This window comes from Thalassophryne amazonica, chromosome 1 (assembly GCF_902500255.1).
Source record: "Thalassophryne amazonica chromosome 1, fThaAma1.1, whole genome shotgun sequence".
In the NCBI taxonomy this organism is placed as follows: Eukaryota; Metazoa; Chordata; class Actinopteri; order Batrachoidiformes; family Batrachoididae; genus Thalassophryne; species Thalassophryne amazonica.
Window position 1 is genome coordinate 121358963 of NC_047103.1, and position 18500 is coordinate 121377462.

At 43.5% G+C, this 18500-nt stretch overlaps 1 long non-coding RNA gene and 1 pseudogene across 1 annotated transcript; one reads left to right on the forward strand and one right to left on the reverse strand.

Moving 5' to 3' along the window:
- The window catches only part of LOC117513685, a 729285-nt pseudogene that overhangs the window by 457954 nt on the left and 252831 nt on the right, over positions 1-18500 (reverse strand).
- LOC117513700 lies at positions 31-17916 on the forward strand. The gene is made up of 3 exons (XR_004561680.1): positions 31-41; positions 12547-12551; positions 17571-17916. It is a non-coding gene; the product is annotated as an uncharacterized LOC117513700 (long non-coding RNA).

Genomic DNA, 18500 nt, shown 5'->3' on the forward strand with positions numbered 1-18500 from the left:
AACAGGAGGACTTGGGAGGTGCATGACAGGCAGAGAGGAAAGTGTGAAACAGAGACAGTGAAGAAAAAGACAGGAGAAGAGTGCTATGTAAATATATTATTTCAAAGAGAGAAAACTAATAAACAAACATAGCAGAAAAAGACGAGAAGCAGAAAGTTAAAAAAAAAAAAAAAATTAGAAGGAAAATAGAAAGTCGGGAGCAAAGACATTAGGAAGTGTTAGGGTTGTAAGAGGATTAAATAAATAAAATTGGTTATAAATCAAAAGAGATAAAGCTTAGATTATAGTGAAAAGCTGACAGACTGATCAATGCTTGGGACAGTCATTGATGGGAGACTTAAGTGATGATGAAATAATACTCCCAGAACATTACTTGACTGACGGAGACATCGAAACCCAGGGAATCAGGACACATTTTTGGCTGGAAAGGACCTATTGTGACAGGGTAGGAGCAGAACATTGGCAGGACGAACAAGAGCTCAATCAGAAATTATGGCAGATTACTAAGGTAATCAATCTGAAGCAAAAGAAAGAACAATTCCCTCTAATTAATTGGGAGCTGCTGATAAGACGTCTGTGGCATCAGGGTTTAACCCCGTGGCTGGAGCTGCTTTGTGCTGACCCTAATAAAGAACTTAGCATACCATTAAATCATTTAGTAACACTACCAACCGATCCAGGTGAAGAACTGTTTCCTAGGTTGACTCTGACTGTTGGTCCCAAGGAAGGTTCGGTGGGAACAGGTAAATTTTCATATTTAGTTAAAGAAAAAGAAGACGGGCATAGCAGTTGGAAATTTAATCCTTTTAAGGGTTTAAAATACAAAACAGGTGTTACAGCCAGCAAGTTATTGGTCTGGATCAGGACAGCCCCTGAGGGACTACCAGAACACCATAGAAACACCTCACATAGCGTTTGTCAGGGTTACATGGGTAACTCTCAAGGTCAAGGTCGGGAAAGTACCCCGCTAGACTTAGTACTAAGAAAATATCCAGGAAAACGCACTAAGGCCAACCAATGTATGAGAAAGTGGCACAAAAGGTCACATGGGGGCAGGCAATGGCCTTTGGTGGGATCATTTGATCCGGTGATGTGTGAAGCAGTTGCGGTAGAAATACAGAAAAAAGAAATTAAAGATCAGCAGAAGAACGTAAAAAACAACAAAAAAACGCACTGAAGAAAAAGAAGTTTTGGCCTTGTTCAAGCAGGAAGCACAGAGGCTACAGCAGAAAAGAGAAAAAATGACAGAGGAAAGATCCCAAGAGACTAAAGCCAGTGCACCGAGCTGGGAATCAGAGCCACCCCCATATAAACGTCATGATATGGGAAAGACAGCTGGACAATTTGTATTAGGAACTCGTGAAGAGGACCAAGGCATGGATGTGGAGGGCAAATTCACACTGACACTAAAAGCTCGAGAGCCACAAGGAGACAGGTCCTCAGTCTGTCAATGGATCATACAAGGTCTCCAAGTCCGAAAGTAAGTGGTCGCACACCACGACCAGCAGGGGGGGCCACAAATAACAGTGACACGGAGGCAGACGAGGATAAAGAGAGAGACCTGAAGGCTCCGCCTGCACATCGAGGTCCACTGAAAACCATCCCCTCCCACCATAAGTCAGCCGACTGGACCTTCACAGGCTATAGAGGCTCCGAAGAGTGGCACAAGAGCTTCTGTGACACATTGGATCTGGCCAGAAGAGATAATGAAGAACTAGCTGAGCAACTTCGGCTAGCGAAGGAAAGAATACAAAGACATAGGGACGCCGAGGAAAGAAGAATATTACAACAATCGACGCCCAATCAAGGGAATCACATTATAGAGCCACCCACCCGGAAAATTTCTGGTGAGATCATCATTGAGACTGCAAAAGAGGCCCGACTCAGGCAAAGACAACAATGTGTAGCCAAAGACATAGCGGCTTTAGAACAGAATATAACCGACTGGATGGACTGCCTGGAACCAGTCAGTCGCACTCGATCTGGAAGACAGTATGGAGCCCGCACAGAAGAAGAGGAGGACGAAGACCTCATATGCCCATTGGTGGTTAGAAATGGTCATCATGTGTATACCCCATGGAGCTGGACAGACATGGTGGGGCTGGCCAACAGACTGCCAGACATCACCCAAGGAGCTGGGAGATGGATAACTGCCTTAGAAGAAGGCACTGCAGGGGTAACCTTGTCTTTAGGTGACATAAAAGCCTTGCTAATGCATGTCATGGGAAAACATGACACTGAAGAATTAGCAGGAAAGGTTGGACTAACACAAATGATGGGCACTAATCAACATGATGAAGTCCCCTTTAATCGCTATAGAAACTCCATGTGGGAAGGACTGAGAAGAAAGTACCCTGAGGTCTTGGATCCCTCTAAATTGGATGATGAGGAGTGGACACCTGAAGAGTGCCCAAAGAAGTTCCTGCACCGATTCCAGAAGAGATGGGCGGAGGAAACAGGAAATGCATGGAACCATTCTCCAGCAACTGAAATCCTGTTTAAAATAACTGTAAAAAAGGCTCTACCAGATGAGGTTCAGAAAGCCCTAGATGGAGTCGTGGGACTATCGAAAATGAATTGGGCTTTATACTCTGAGCATATTTGTCACCATCTTGAAATCTACAAGAAAGAAAACAAAAAGAAGAAGATGCAGCAAAATCCCTGACGAAAAAATTGGTGCAGATGCAGTTGGGAGAGCTAACCAAAGTCAAGAAAGAAAAAACAAAGACCCAGGCACCAATGATGACCCCTGTTCCTTCTGAGTCGGCAAGCACAGGCCCTACGGCAAACACTGCTGCCACCATACAGGCACCTGTGGTAACAGCCGCACAGAGCCCCCAAGGAGCAGCAGGAAGCACTCCTACAGGAGAAGTCTCAGCACCAGTGGAGCATCACTATCACTATCATAGCACTGGCACACCCGGAAATGGACCTACCTACAGTCATGGGTGGAGAGGAGAGTCACGGAACTTTCCAGGTCAAAGAGGAGGGTGGCGAAGAGGATCTCGCCAACCTTCATTTGGAAGCAGATTCCAAAACTCAGCTCCCAGGAACAGTCAAGCGGGACCGCCTATGGGACCAACACCCCCAATAGGGGATCAACCCTCTAATAAGTGTTGGAGCTGTGGACAACCTGGACATCGAATGAGAAATTGTCCGGCCCGACCTTGGGTTGGACCCTCTGCCTATTGGCAATAGGGAGGCCTAGAGAAGACAGAGGGGGAAACGGTGGCATTGGCTATTTCGATGATACCTAAGGAAGAGCCAACCGTCACCGTTAATATACAAAACAGAGATTTCCCTTTCATGGTGGATACAGGGGCAACATACTCTTGCATAGGGAAAATGGGCGCTCATCTCCCCCTCTCTGGGTCTGTAATTAAGACCATCGGCTTCTCTGGGAAGACTCAAATAATACCGTTTACACGCCCACTTCCTGTAACGATTGCAGGAAAAACAATTGAAGCACCCCTGTTATACTCACAAAATACACCTGTGAATTTGCTGGGAAGAGACATTTTATGTAAGCTACAAACCCAGATAGTGTGTACCCATCAAGGACTGCAAATACACTTTCCTGACGAAGCACTCACCAACATTATGGTGCTTATGGACATGGAAAACAAGGTCCGACCTGTGCAACCCATGGTATACTGGCTGAAGTTACAACCAGAAAATTCAAATCTTCAACTGGAATGGGAAAAATGGAAGCCCTGGGCAGAACAACACTATGAAGCAGTATGTACACCTAGTTTACCTTTACATGTCACCCTGATGTTCGATGCCAAACAAGAACAAACTGACTATGCATGCTGCTGGGATGCATTGATGAATCAACGGCTGTTTCACATAACCACCACAGAAATTTATTTAGGCCCCCAAGGGGCCGCAGCTTCTGTCAAGCTAACTTCAGCTGAACAACAATGGTATCAAGTGTCGAATGCCACACCTCATGTGACCCTTTTAGTCTCAGAAAAGTACGAATCCCATGACCTAGGTCCAATGGTAAAGACAGCCTCAGAAGTTGAAGAATGGCAAAACATGGAAAGTCCACAAGTACATCTGTCAAAAGACCAGCAGTTTATACGAATTAATTTAAAAGTAAATGATGAGGCTATAGCTCAAAAAGTGGAGCTCAATCCTAGACCAGAGGGACAGATGGTGTTATCGGCCCAACAAGAGAAATTGTTAGAGCAAATACCACCAGTGGTGTGGTCCAAAAGCAAAACAGATGTAGGACTAGTAAAAACAGCCTTACCAGTAAAAATAAAAGTAAAACCGGGAGCAAAACTTCCTCACCAAAGGCAGTATCCATTAAAACCTCAGGCTATTGAAGGCATAAAACCAGTAATTAAGGGACTAATGGCAGCTGGAGTTTTAATAAAACTGCAAGCCCATGCAATACTCCTATCTATCCTATCCCTAAAAACAATACCAAAGAGTATCGGCTGGTACATGATCTGCGTCCTATCAATGCAATAATAGAAATGGATGCACCTATAGTACCTGATCCGCATACTATACTATCAAGCATCCCTGCTGGAGCAAAATGGTACACAGTAATAGATCTGTGTTCAGCCTATTTCAGTGTGCCTGTGCACCCAGACTCACAACATTTGTTTGCATTCACATTTCTGGGACAACAGCTAACGTATACACGGCTACCTCAGGGACTGAACCTGTCCCCAGCCATCTTTAACAAAGTCCTGGCTGAAGATTTACAACACCTTGACATACCCAGTACAATGGTGCAATATATGGATGATCTCCTTATTGCATCAGAGACTCAAGAACAGTGTGAAAAAGATTCATTAATTGTATTGCATGCATTGGCAGATGGAGGTCATAAAGTAAGTAAGGACAAATTGCAGTTCTGCAAACAACAAGTAGAATACTTGGGAAGACAGTTGTGTGGGACCACGCGATGTATAGCCCCAAGCCAAGTGGAGGCTATAATCAAGGCTCCCAAACCCCAAACAGTGGGACAGATGCTTTCATTCCTTGGGATGGCAGGGTACAGTTGGCCGTGGATTTGTGATTATGCTATAAAAACTGCACCTTTGCGTGCCATGATTAGAGCAGTGGGGCAAACAAGCAATGCAGCTCTCCTCGTCTGGACAGATCAGGCAACGGGAGCTTTTGAGGCCCTAAAAACAGACATGCAATCTGCTCCCGCGTTAGGTAACCCAGATTATGGGAAACCTTTCCATTTGTATGTTACTGAAAAAACTGGATATGCTTGGTGGCCCAGCGCCCCTGCGGCCTCGGCAAGCTCGTCTTGGCAGGGCCGCCGGGCCAAGGGGGGAAGCAAGAGAAGCCAGAGACCCTACAGCAGCACCGAGGGACGGCCACGCCTCCCTGCAGCCAGAAGAAGCACAGAGGGAAGGCCACGCCTCCCTGAAGCCAGGCGAACACTGGCCAAGGCGCTCACAGAGACTGATTGAACAAAGACGACGCACAGCTTCAGAGAGTAGTGGATCCCTGCCAGATAGAGCAGCGACAGACTCAGATGCAGACTCAGAGACAACTGGAGACGCAGGCCAACAGACAGACAGAAATACAGACCGACAGATAGACAGGCCACAGGAGACATCAGACTCGGACAGCAACTCAGTAGATTTACCGACAGAAGAACCGCAGGAAGTACAACCCAGACAAAGCACAGATACACCACACATCCCTAGTGACAGCTCATCTAGTGACGGCTCACTTAGTAGCACATCTAGTAGCACATCCCAACAGTCATCAGAGCAATGATTAAGGAATTATTCAAGGGAGTGACAATACTACTGGTGGTCAGTATGGGAGAAAATAGACATCCAAAACATACAACGGACTGTGCCGTGGCCATGGCCGCAATAGCAGCTAACAAGGCATTCTAAACACAGGAAAAACATATAATTGGTATACATTAAATCAAAAGCCTACAAGAACATAGGAATACAGGGAAAGCTGGGGATTACATATTAGGCGAAGCCATTAGCATCAAATGTGAAGAGGAGGGAACACTCAACATAGAGGTAATTTGTGATAAAAGAGGATGCAGGGAAACCAAGCACGACGTAACTGTTACAGTACATGAAGCCACAAAATGGGTAAAAATCAAACCAAGGAAAAAGAGGACAATTAGAAGCCTAGAAACAAGCAGTCACTTAGGGAGATGGGATCCCAGTACAGACCTAGCCCGCACACAAGGGTTGAAGACCAATTTATTTTACCAATGGTTGAAATTTTCGGCTAGGCAGATCAGTGAAAAGCCTTGCATAGCCTGTCACCGGAAAGGTGTGATACCTCAGGCTAAACCCCTACCTGATATCAACAACTGTTATAGGAGCCCCCAACATAACCCAGACCAAGCAGAATGCTATACACAATGTGTTATGAAAATGGCAGTAGGTGATGAAAAATATGCTGCCGACAGTAAACTTTGTCCAGTGCCCCTAAGTACAGAAGGAACCGTTCCACCTATGATTAAAATAGAGAAAGGGATGATACACCCATTCTGTATAGCTAAAGGCTTAGTAGCACAATACATAAGCGATTGGCAGGTAGGGACGACCCAGCCAAAACACCACATACAGTGTATGCAAAAGCAGCAAGAATACAAACCGGCCAAAACAGCATGGAACATTACCGTCTGTCACACCCTGCCAGCAGCAGGCATACAGTGTGAACAAATAGTACCGGCCACAGGGGGGTCTGTAATTGGACTGAATCTCACCCATGCTTCATGGGTATCTACTCCAAATTTAGCTAAGGGAACGGTACCCTTAGCTGACATCTTTTGGATATGCGGACAAAAAAGGAAACTCCTGTCATCGCTGTCCCCGAATTGGAAAGGCCTTTGTGCTCCTGTGATGCTCACAGGAGCTATAACAGTAATTGAAATGCCAAATTCAATACAACCCATGCCACAGAAACTTCGTAAGAAAGAGGAATAATGAGTTTAAAACAGACTACAACATCACAGTAAGAAACGGGATACCAGAAGGGATACCCCGACAGTTAGAAGCCATAGACAGTAGCAGAGTTAAGCAGATGAAGATGCGGATAAATGGGGATGGGCATTGGCTCTGTTTGGGGTTACTCCAAAAATCCGTTCTAGGTTCCAGGAGGTGCAGTGGATTAATTACTTGTGGTATAATCAGCAAAGATACCTGAACTGGACATTGGCAGCAGTAGGAGCCTTAACCGAACAACTGCACGCCACCTCGCTAAGGACAATGCAAAATAGATTAGCTATCGAGATGATGATGGCTGATGAACAAGGAGTTTGTATTATGATCAAAGCCACCGAATGTTGCACAGCTATTCCCATGCGTACAGGGAAGACGGAAATTTGACAGAGCTCTTAATCACACTTGAAGAGATGCAACAGGAACTGTTAAGTAACTCCATAGGAGGGAGAAATGAAACTGACGATTCTGGATACATTGTAGGGAATGGAATGAATATTGGCCCACTGTTTTCACTGTTTGGGACTCTAAGGAGAGGGTGGATATCATGGAAAGACTGGTTATACCAGATAGGTGTAATCTTGGCACTAACAGGGGTGGCGGTCTTGCTGGTAATATGTTGTGGTATTCCCTTGATAAAATTTCTGGTCAATAAATTGATTTCATCCACAGTAGGACAGCTCCCACTGTTAGCCATCCGAGCCCTAGAAGAAAGCACAAACGAAACAGACAGAGAACCAGAATATATGGAAATGGATGAAATACCAATTATCCTCCCCGACAGCCCCCAGCTCCCTAATATTGTGGCGTACACCCCAGATAGGGAGGACTGGGATGGACCGTGCTTGGTGATATTGTAGACGAGGAAGAAGACATGCACGCACATTACATTCACACACATGCACCACAAAAATGAGGGATAGGATAGAAATATCTGAAAGAATGATATGGAGCTGTAATAATGAACGTATATGTATATTACTAGGACACAGGAGTATGGCTGAGAGACCAGACTCCTCTGATCAGGGACTATGCCTGATCTGCCTCTATCAAGTCTGACTGGACTCTCAGAACTGTTTGGAGGAAGAGGATATACAGGAGGGATGGCGAGACATGATTGGTTGCCACAGCCGCCTTCCATCCAGCAGCTAAACCAGTTGGCAACAGAAGGATCTTCATCGTTCCAGCACCTGGCGATGACGGCTTCACAGAATCTGCCTGCAGCAAGAGTCGGCCCGAGGACTCCACCATCACCTGAAGGACCCTTTGGACTCAGGAACACACCCCTTCCGCAGATGCCATGGAGACAGTCACATGTGCCAGTGGCAACGATACCCTCCAGGGGAGGCAGCCAAGGTCGGCCATATGCAGCAACCCGCCCGAGTGCATCCTAGACCCAATTCACTGCTAGGACCTGTCCCCAGCTTCCACCCCCAAGGGCAGGAGAGATATTCTGATCAGCCCAGTACCTCTGGAGGAGGATCAGCAGGGGTAGACCTTAGCCGAACTCACCCACCAGGACAGAGGGGAGCTTTGTACAGGCTGCTAAATGCCCAGAGTGTCCCACCCACTTGCCTGTGCGACATCAACAATACTCCCCCACACACGAAATGCCTTCCCCCTTGTACTTCCTGTCCCCTGGACTGCACAACCTTAATCTGGTCATGGTCACCCCACAGGACATGGCAATCTTGGTTCGAGGAGCTTCGTCTTCCACAAGAGTCTGTTCCAAAAACCTTGGAGCAGCTCCTGCCCCTCACAAATCACATTCCCCATGAGCTATTTGAGGAAATCATGCCACAACTAAGTCAGGACAGCTGCATACCTGTTCAGGATACACCGTGACAATGCCAACATCTCTTGTGCTCAGGAGGGCCTCCCATACTCAACTGTGTGGTCTTCAGTCTAGTATGGACATGCATCTGCATGATGGAGCATATGGAAAGGGAACAGCTAGGGCTGGCCACCACCACCCTGAATGTGGGCAAGAATTCTCTGGGGGCCCTGTACAACCTGGCCAAGCAGCACAAGGAGCTGGAAAGATCCATCAGAGAACTGCACGACTGTCTGAAAGCCAGAATTCCTGATCCTTCCCCCACTACCCCTGAAAGGGCCAACCTACCCATGTTCCCCAACTTCTCCCAAACTTCAGATGCTGAGTAAATGCTGAGGAGCGTGGACTGACGTAATGGCACTGAACCAGGACTATGATCTTGGTTCTTGAGTTTGAATTGCGGACTGGTTCAGAAATCTGAGTGTAAATACAACAAGAAGGATATATGTTAGTAACGAAGGTTGGGTAAATGTCTGTCCTTACCATCATCTGCGTAACACAGATAAAGCTAAATGCATACACATAGATATCCACATGCAAAGTTTATAAAAAGGGGACCCTTACACGGCGTGTTTGTAGATTTAGTAGTAAAGATGCACCATAGGGACCCCTTTTCTTAAATTATAGCATGCCTCAAGAGACATGCATCGCCTAAATTTGGCGTCTGGCCAAAAAGGGCATTAGAAAACAAGCTGAAAAGAAGAAAACAAGTGGAAAATGTTGAGAAATGACCTATAATGAAACCATTATAGGACTGACTAAGGCAAATGACTTAAGGACGGACATGAAGGGAAACCATTTATTGTGTTTATCATTTAACTAGACATAGCTGCGCTAACCTTAGAATAGTTTCTGATTGGTTGACTAAATAGTGGTAACGTAGGGGTTATTTGATGCATTTAAATAATAAATGTGTGACGCTTTAACAAAATAATATGTAGAACCAAGTATAATGGGTTGGAGCCTCTGGTTGAGTGAGTCAATAGATGCCAGAAGATGATTGGTGCACTTGATGTCAATGTAAAGCCTTACTTTGCCATGATTTAAGAAGTTGCTGATACTGTGTTTTATGTGGCCATTTTAAGTGCCTTGAATTACACCAAAACTCAATGTTTGAATGTCCCTTGCGTTGATTATATCCAGCTAATTGCTCACCTTGTGCCTTAGTATGTAGGTTCACCTGCACTGCAATATATTTACCGTGTGAAGTATCACTGATATTCATATCCGCACCAGAGTTATCAGTAAGTCGAGTGGATGTGTTTTTCTTTTTATTATTGCAATGCACAAATGAAGATGTCTTGTCAGTAAACAACCCAAAGAGTATAGTTGAAGTAATGGACTCTTTCGAGTCCCAGCGGAGGGACCTGTAGAAGAATTTTTAGGTCCATATTTTAACTGTGATGAACTATCAGTGTCCTGATCCGACTGTATGTCCTCTGGTTGAACTAGCAGTGTTCAACCCAAAAAAAGGGCTCTATTAGTCATTCAGTCTGTCAGGGGCTTTCCAAGGCCTCTTAGGTGCTTCCCACAGGCCACGTGCAGGGGCCTCAGGCCAGCTCACGTGTGACTGAGGCCACATGCGGGGGGGGGGGGCCTCAGGCCAGCTGCACCTGTGGCTGAAGGTCTTTTAAAAAAATCAGTTGTAAATCCTTCAGTTTTAATGGGAGCGTTGTCACATTGAAATAATGGCCTAACACCTGCTAGGGTTCACTAGAGGACGCTTCCAATAGAAAACCATGTCTTAGGAATGAATAAATAAAAAAGTTGAAGGAGGAGCGATTGCCGCGGGTCTCCAATAAATAGACGAGCTCGGTTGTCATATTCAGTCTCTCTAGAGGACTCAGTTTGTCTAAGCTCTGTGTCGAAGGCTTAAATAACTTAAAAACTCTGTGCATTTTATCTTGCTTAAGGCTGAATTATTCTAAAGTGTTGTGTCCTTTTCTAGCATATCACTTGCAATTAGTTTGTGTTATCTAAAAGACGACATCCTGTGAAGACCAAAAAGACGAGCCGCGACATTTGGTTGAAATTCCAAAATAAAACAAAACTACGACTCTATAAGCTTGAAATGCGAATCAATTGGTACATTTTTCAGCAACATTTCAGTTCATTTGTTGGAAAATGTGAACATGAGTGCCGGGGGCGGAAAATTTGCAGTAGTGGGGGGGTACCGCCCGCTACCGCCCACTACACCTAGCTAGAAACCCTGCTAGAAACTGTGAACAGCAATGCTATCTTTTACCTGTCAGTTCATATAGAGAAAGCCACCATTGTACCTATATTTGAAGGAAGATTAGGTAAGGTTGGGAAGTACCTATGGACCTCACATTTGATCATGGACTTGAGTTGCCATTGAGCGTGACCCTTATAGCAGATTATATCTTGAAACACATGAGCTTGAGCCTTTCTTCCAGAATTCATCTGCATCAGCTCTGAATGAAAAATTTCAGCTAATCTGATCCACTGAGGTCTTGTTTCAAACCTTACTGCAGTGATATAGACTTGATCTACATTTTTAAGGCTGTCAAAATCCAACCCTGTTGTGACACCTGGGTAATGGAACGAGTCAGGGGTTCCCTGTTGGGGTGAAGTACAGTGGGGACCTTGTATGCCTCTTGGTCACTACGGTAACCATAAAGGCCCAACAGGACTGCAGAACACAAGACTATGGGGCTCTGGGTGAAACAAGTCCCTCAAGAGTGGATCAGGCGGATAAGGTGATGGCTTGTCACCCAACAGCTGTGAAGGCTGATGAAAGCTGCAGCAGGTTCTCAGACCCTGATCATCTTGTATTTGCCTGCCTTCTGATGAAACTAAACATGTCAAGGGCCGTGTATTTATTGGTGTACAACATTCCCACGTTAAACAGACCCATGCAAAGGCGACTCTAGATTGACACTGGACATAGATTTTCTCCCCTGCGCTGCACACCCATAAGTCTAAATGGTGCGTGTCAAGACTGGGCATGTTCAGTCATCTCCACGTCCACCATCCCTTCCGGGAATCAATCCAAGACAATCTTTGTAATAAAAATGAGTGACCTGTGGTGCAGAAAGCAGCACTAAATTAAAGCAGATAGAAGCCTGTCTTACTGGCTTTGTGGAGTATTTCAGTAGCCTGCTGTTGAACTCGCTCCCTGCTGCCTTCTAATTCATACTCGGTGTCTTTCAGCTGCATTACCCAGATCTCGCCATCCTGGATGGCTTCTTCCAGCTGCTTGTGAAGATTCTGAAGAAAACATGAAATCAGAGACAAATTACAAGACAGTAATAAACATTTAATTTTAGAAAAAGTAATCCCTTACACCACAATTTAGAAACGTATCCAGCTATTCTTGCTCTAAATACTTGCCTGCAGGACCATCAGTGCATGCCATATTAAATTTTCCATCACGCTGAGATTCTTGAGAACTGTTTCCACCCTGAGGCTGTGCATTTTCTTTGTTTTTCATCCAATTTAGCCCACTTTCCCATCAACTTTAATACATAAAAGGCTGCAATCATCATGGAGTCACCAACATTGCATGGGTATTTAAAACAACATAATTTAGTTTTAGTTATTGTGTACACATTTTTCTGAATACGAGGATGACTGAAGTCATGACATAGGGTAAGAATGGATGGTTATTATTACTCCAACAAAGGTGCTTAAGCTCTACATGCACATTGTTATGTTGACGTTTGTGAGGGTTTGAACCCAAAATGCAGACAGTGACCAGCAAGAGTAAAAATTAAAGAGTTTATTTTACCATAGTGGAGGTTGAAAATGTGAGTACAAAATTGGGGGATAGTCCAAATGATCAGGACAAAAAGAGGAGAGTTGGCAGCCGCACAGGGACAAAGTGAGATGATCAAACACAGAACTCAATATTGAAAACATGAACAAACACCCAGAATAACAGCAGATGGACAGCAGAACAGTGACAAGCTTAAATAGTGACATGTAACAAAATGACATGCGACATGTAATTTCTACTTGTTCTTTATGTAATATACTGCCCCTTACCAAGAACCAAATCGTTATATTCCTCATTTTGAATTTATTGAAAGTCACGTTGAAACCGAGCCCGGGTCCCCACAGATGGACTCCATCTTGTGAAGAGACCATGACCATAGCTTGCACAAGTCTCACAATTCTAATGTTACTGGCTCTCACAGACAGGGGGAGCGCCACCCCTTATTTTCAACCAAGTTATTTGATACATGGTGAAACTTAATTCCTTTGTTTAAACTTGAAGCCAGATTTCAGGCATTTCTAAACAAATTACAAAAGCAAATACTTGATCATTAACATAAAATAAGGAATTAGCAAAGATATTATCTAACAGACAGGTGAGGTGATTGTGATGACAACTGGCTGTGAGGAACAGCGGGTGTCAGAATCACGCCTACAGCCAATGGCTGAAAAATAAAGTGTAACTCAAGAAAGGCTCAAGTGTGAAATAAAGGAGAACACAACGAACAGACAGGACATAAGATAAGGACAGGGGATAGATGACAACATGTAGTTTGTTACTTTATATGAATGCAGATATACACTGGATAAAAATATAAATGCAACACTTCTGTTTTTGATTCCATTTTTCATGAGCTGAACTCAAAGATCTAAAACATTTTCTACATACACAAAAGACCTCATCTCAAATATTGTTCACAGAGCTGTATAAATCCGTGTTAGTGATCACTTCTTCTTTGCTGAGATAATCCATCCCACCTCACAGGTGTGGCATATCAAGATGCTGATTAGACACCATGATTATTGCGCAGGTGTGCCTAAGGACAATAAAAGGGCACTCTGAAATGTGCAGTTTTGATTTATTGGGGGGGGGTCTAGAGGGGTCAGAAAACCAGTCAGTATCTGGTGTGACCACCATTTACCTCACACAGTGCAACACACCTCCTTCGCATAGAATTGATTAGCATCCAGACGCCATTGAATGTGAGCATTTGCCCACTCAAGTCAGTTACAACGACAAACTGCAGTCAGGTCGAGACCCCGGACAGGATGGCGAGTATGCAGATGAGCTTCCCGGATATGGTTTCTGACAGTTTGTGCAGAAATTCTTTGGTTGTGCAAACCAAATGTTGCAGCAGCTATCCAAGTGGCTGGTCTCAGATGATCTTCCAGGTGAACATGGTGGATGTGGAGGTCCTGGGCTGGTGTGGTTACATGTGGTGTGCAGTTGTGACACCGGTTGGTGTACTGCCAAATTCTCTGAAATGCCTTTGGAGACAGCTTATGGTAGAGAAATGAACATTCAGTTCACAGGCAACATTTCTGGTGGACGTTCCTGCAGTCAGCATGCCAATTGCACGCTCCCTCAAAACTTGTGACAACTGTGGCATTGTGCTGTGTGATAAAACTGAACATTTCAGAGTGGCCTCTTGTGGCCAGCCTTAAGGTGCCCTGACACTTGCACGACTTCGATCCGCACACTTGTACACACATTGTCATGATGATCCCACCCGCTGTGTTCCCAGCTGGACGCCGTGCTTTGTTCCACTGGATGCCACGCATTGTGCGCTGGATGCTGCGTATATAAAATAATTATTTCATAGCGGATTAATCATTTTCTCTTTGAACTGGGTGTTAAAAAATGTCTCTAATCACTTATGGAATCACAGAGGGCTGTTCAAGCTGCAGCTTCTCTCTCTCTTGCACGCGCGCAACGAGGTGGAGGAAGCATTTTGGAACAATTGAAAAAGGTAATTATTTGTCATGCTTATATTGTGATGGATTGGGAAAACAGTTGCATGTTCTTTCCTTCTTGTGTGCAGCTGTAAAAGTACATTTATGATGGATTTAACATCTCATTATATTCGTTCAGATGAACTGTGCTCTGATGCGGTGCACTGATGCAACCACTCGCACTCAAACGCAGTGTTTTTGAATTGTTTGTGCAATGTTCACGTGAAGTTCACATAATTAATGCATGATGGAGATTTTGAAGATTTCAACATTTTCTTTGCACACTTGCACAAAGCCATGCACGGATTACAATGGTTTACAACAAGTTTGAGATGAGTTTACTCTCATGCACGGCAGAGTGCGTGCAAGTGCGTGCACTCTTAGAAATGAAACATACACTCTTAGGCATAAAATGTTAAATTTAACTGATAAAATTAAAGTAAGTTTTTCCACATAACATTGTTAGTTAAGTGCAAAACAACATTGTCATTGACATGAATTAAATCAAATGAAACATTATTATTTAAATCCCAATATTGTGTTGCATTTAATTGACAAAGTTATGTGGAAAAAGTTACCTTAACTTTATCAATTAAATTCAACATTTTATTTCTTAGAGTGTGCATCCAAGTTGTGCAAGTGTCAGGGGGCCTTAGGGCTGCTTTGTTCATTGACCAATCAAAGGCTTCTGACACTGTGGATAACAGTCTCTTACTTAAAATTCTTTGAAGAAAATACATTTGCTGTTGCTTGGTTTGCAGACTACTTAGTAGATAGGACTCAATGTGTTCAGATGGCTGGAGTTAGTTCCTCCTCCCTTGAGGTCACAAAAGGTGTACCTCAAGGCTCAGTCTTAGGACCTATTTTGTTCACAATTTACATTATGATCTACAGTATGTGTAAATTCATTAGATGCCTCTTCTCATCGTTATGCAGATGACACAGTAATTTATTGTTACACAGGCATTTGAATTCTTGCAGTTAGCCTTTGATGTGGCTCAGATTCGACTAGAGAATTTGAAATTGGTCTTAAATGTTGAAAAATCTAAAATAAAGCTCTTTTCAAATTCATTAGTTTCTTCAGAGGACATACCAGTTATTAAAACTGCACAAGGTCAGATTCTTGAGTTAGTCACTATGTACAAGTAGTTGGGTTTAATTATTGATGCAGAGCCTTCGTTCAAAGCTCATATTAAACAGCAGGGCCCATATCCCTGGGGCATCTCAAAGGCCTCTCAAAGAGCTCCTAACTTATCCTAAAATATCCTGACAAGCACTCCCATCCTAAGAAACACCCAAAAGGTGTCTGAGAGTGGATCTGAACAATAAGGGGACAGAAACTCCTGTCTTTGTGAGGAGGTGGGGTTGACCCCACTGGCAGGTATGACACAGTCCTCTAAGACCTGTAATTGGTTGTCACAGAAAGGGAAGGAGAAAAAAATGAGCTCCATGCTCATAGTTATGAATGGACAGTAAAATCAACCGATCATATAACCTGAAGTGCATTAAGATGTGTAATTGTGAGGATAACTTTGTTATGATGATAAAACTCAGTAAAATTAAATGAAATGTTACATCATTCACATGCCATCTATCTATATATTAAAAGTGTGAGTGTGTGAGTGCATGAGTGTGTGCATGCGTGCATGAGTTTATTTAGTAAGTACATTGTAAGTACATAATATAATTGTAAATATGTTAAAAACACATTCATGACACAAGAAAGTGAAAATACTTATTGCCATTGTGGTCCATTTAAGAATCAAATGACAAAATAGATAATGCTAATAATAATAATAATATTAATAATGATGATAATATTAACAGTGTATATATGATAACAAGAACAGAAACAATTTATAAATACATTAAGATGGCAAACTAACATAAAATAATTAGATAGATCAAGCTGGTGGCTTGATACTGACTCACTTATATCCTACATATGGAGAATATCTCTGCTTCCTCTCTGTCTAAGACACACTAGCCTTCTTAATAGTCCTCCACCCTACTCTTACCAGTTTGGCACCTTGAGAGCTCTCTTAAGGTATGCTTTGCAGAAAACTTTCATTTTAAGGTGCCTTGACATGTGCATGCATTTTGGCTCCGCGCTCCCGCGCACTTTGTAATAACAATGCCATGTGCTGTGTTCACAGCTGGATACCCTGCTTTCTGCCGCTGGATGCTGCGTATATAAAATAATTATTTCGTAGCTGATTAATTTTTTTCTCTCAGAGTTTTGCTGATGAAAACACCTCTAACTGCTTCTGGAATCACAGAGGACCATTCCAGGTTCAGCTTTTCTCTCCCCCTCTCTCTCTCTCTCTCTCTCGCTCGAGTGCTTCATGACATGGAGAACGCATTTAGAACAGTCTAAAAAGTAATATTTGGAATATTTATATTGTAATATTTATATTGTAATAGCTTGGTAAAACAGTTGCATGTTCATTCCTTCTTTTGGGTAGCTGTAAAATTATGTTTATGATAGATTTAACATCACATTATAATCGTTCAGAACAAACAGAATAGAATAAAATAGAATTTATTATTATCATTGTACATGACACCAGAAAAAAATACTGTGCAAAACAATGAAATTACAAACAATCTCTTAAAAGCACAATTAAAATAAATAAATAAAATAAATAAATAACCCTAAAAAATTCTACATAAAACCTAGTTAAAAACACTCAATCACAATCATAAAATGGCAGGTCCAGCAGCATTCAATGCACAAATAGCTCTTCCCACAAAGCTATTTTAAGTCTGATTGTTCTGGCCTTATGTGCCCTGTATCGTCTGCCTGATGGCAGCAATTCAAACAAATAGTGTCCAGGATGGGAGGGGTCTCTGATTATAGTCCTTGCCTTCCTGAGACAACAACTTGTATACAGTTCCTCTAATGAAGGCAAGAGACAACCAGTGATCTTCTGGGCTGTGGTGGCGACCCTCTGGAGAGCTTTCCTGTCTGTGACTGTGCAGCTGGTAAACCACACACACAGACAGTAGGTCAAAATGCTCTCTATGGAGCAGCAATAGAAGGACACCAGCAGTCTCTGTGGCAGATGGTTATTCCTGAGAACCCTCAGTCTCTGCTGTGCCTTCTTGATGGTAGCCATAGTGTTTGTGCTCCAAATCAGGTCGTCTCTCAAATACACGCCCAGAAAACAAAATTCAGAGACCCACTCCACGAAGTCCCCATCGATAAGCAGTGGCTGGATGACTGTTTTCCTCCTTCTATAGTCCATAGTCTTTGAGGTGTTGAGGATCAAATTGTTCTCCCTACAACAGACCGACAACCGCTGCACCTCCTCTCTATAGGCGGACTCATCATCACCAGAAATGAGTCCCACCACAGTAGTGTCATCAGCAAACTTAATGATATTGTTGCTGAAGTGACAGGGGGTGCAGTCATAGGTGTAGAGGATGTAGAGCAAAAGACTCAGCATGCAGCCCTGAGGGGAGCCAGTGCTGAGGCTAATGGCCGAAGAGATGTGAGGACCAACTCTCACACTCTGAGAGCGGTCTGTGAGGAAGTCCAAGATCAACCGGCAAATGGAGTGGGACACCCCCAGGTCCAACAACTTAATCACCATTCCGCTTGGAAGGATGGTATTATAAATGCTGAGCTAAAGTCCACAAAGAGCAGCCTCACATAGCTCCCCTGCTGCTCCAGATGGAACAGAGCAGCATGTAGAGCCATAATTATAGCATCCTCCATGGACCTGCTCGCACGATAAGCAAAAGATAGTGAGGGTCCAACCCAGGGGGAAGGCAGGAAGTGATGTAGGCCCGGATTAACTTTTTTCTAACAATTATAGGAAAAAGGAAAAGGAAAGGAAAAATAATGATCAATGGAAACAGGATGCGTCTGACCTTAACTTTGAGCTTCATTCAAATTGGAATTTTATTTTGGAATAAGACTGTAACATAAATTGTGGAAAGTGAAGCGCTCTGAATAATTTCCGAACGCACTGTATATGCGTGTGCAAATACGTTTGATGTGGTATTATTACAGG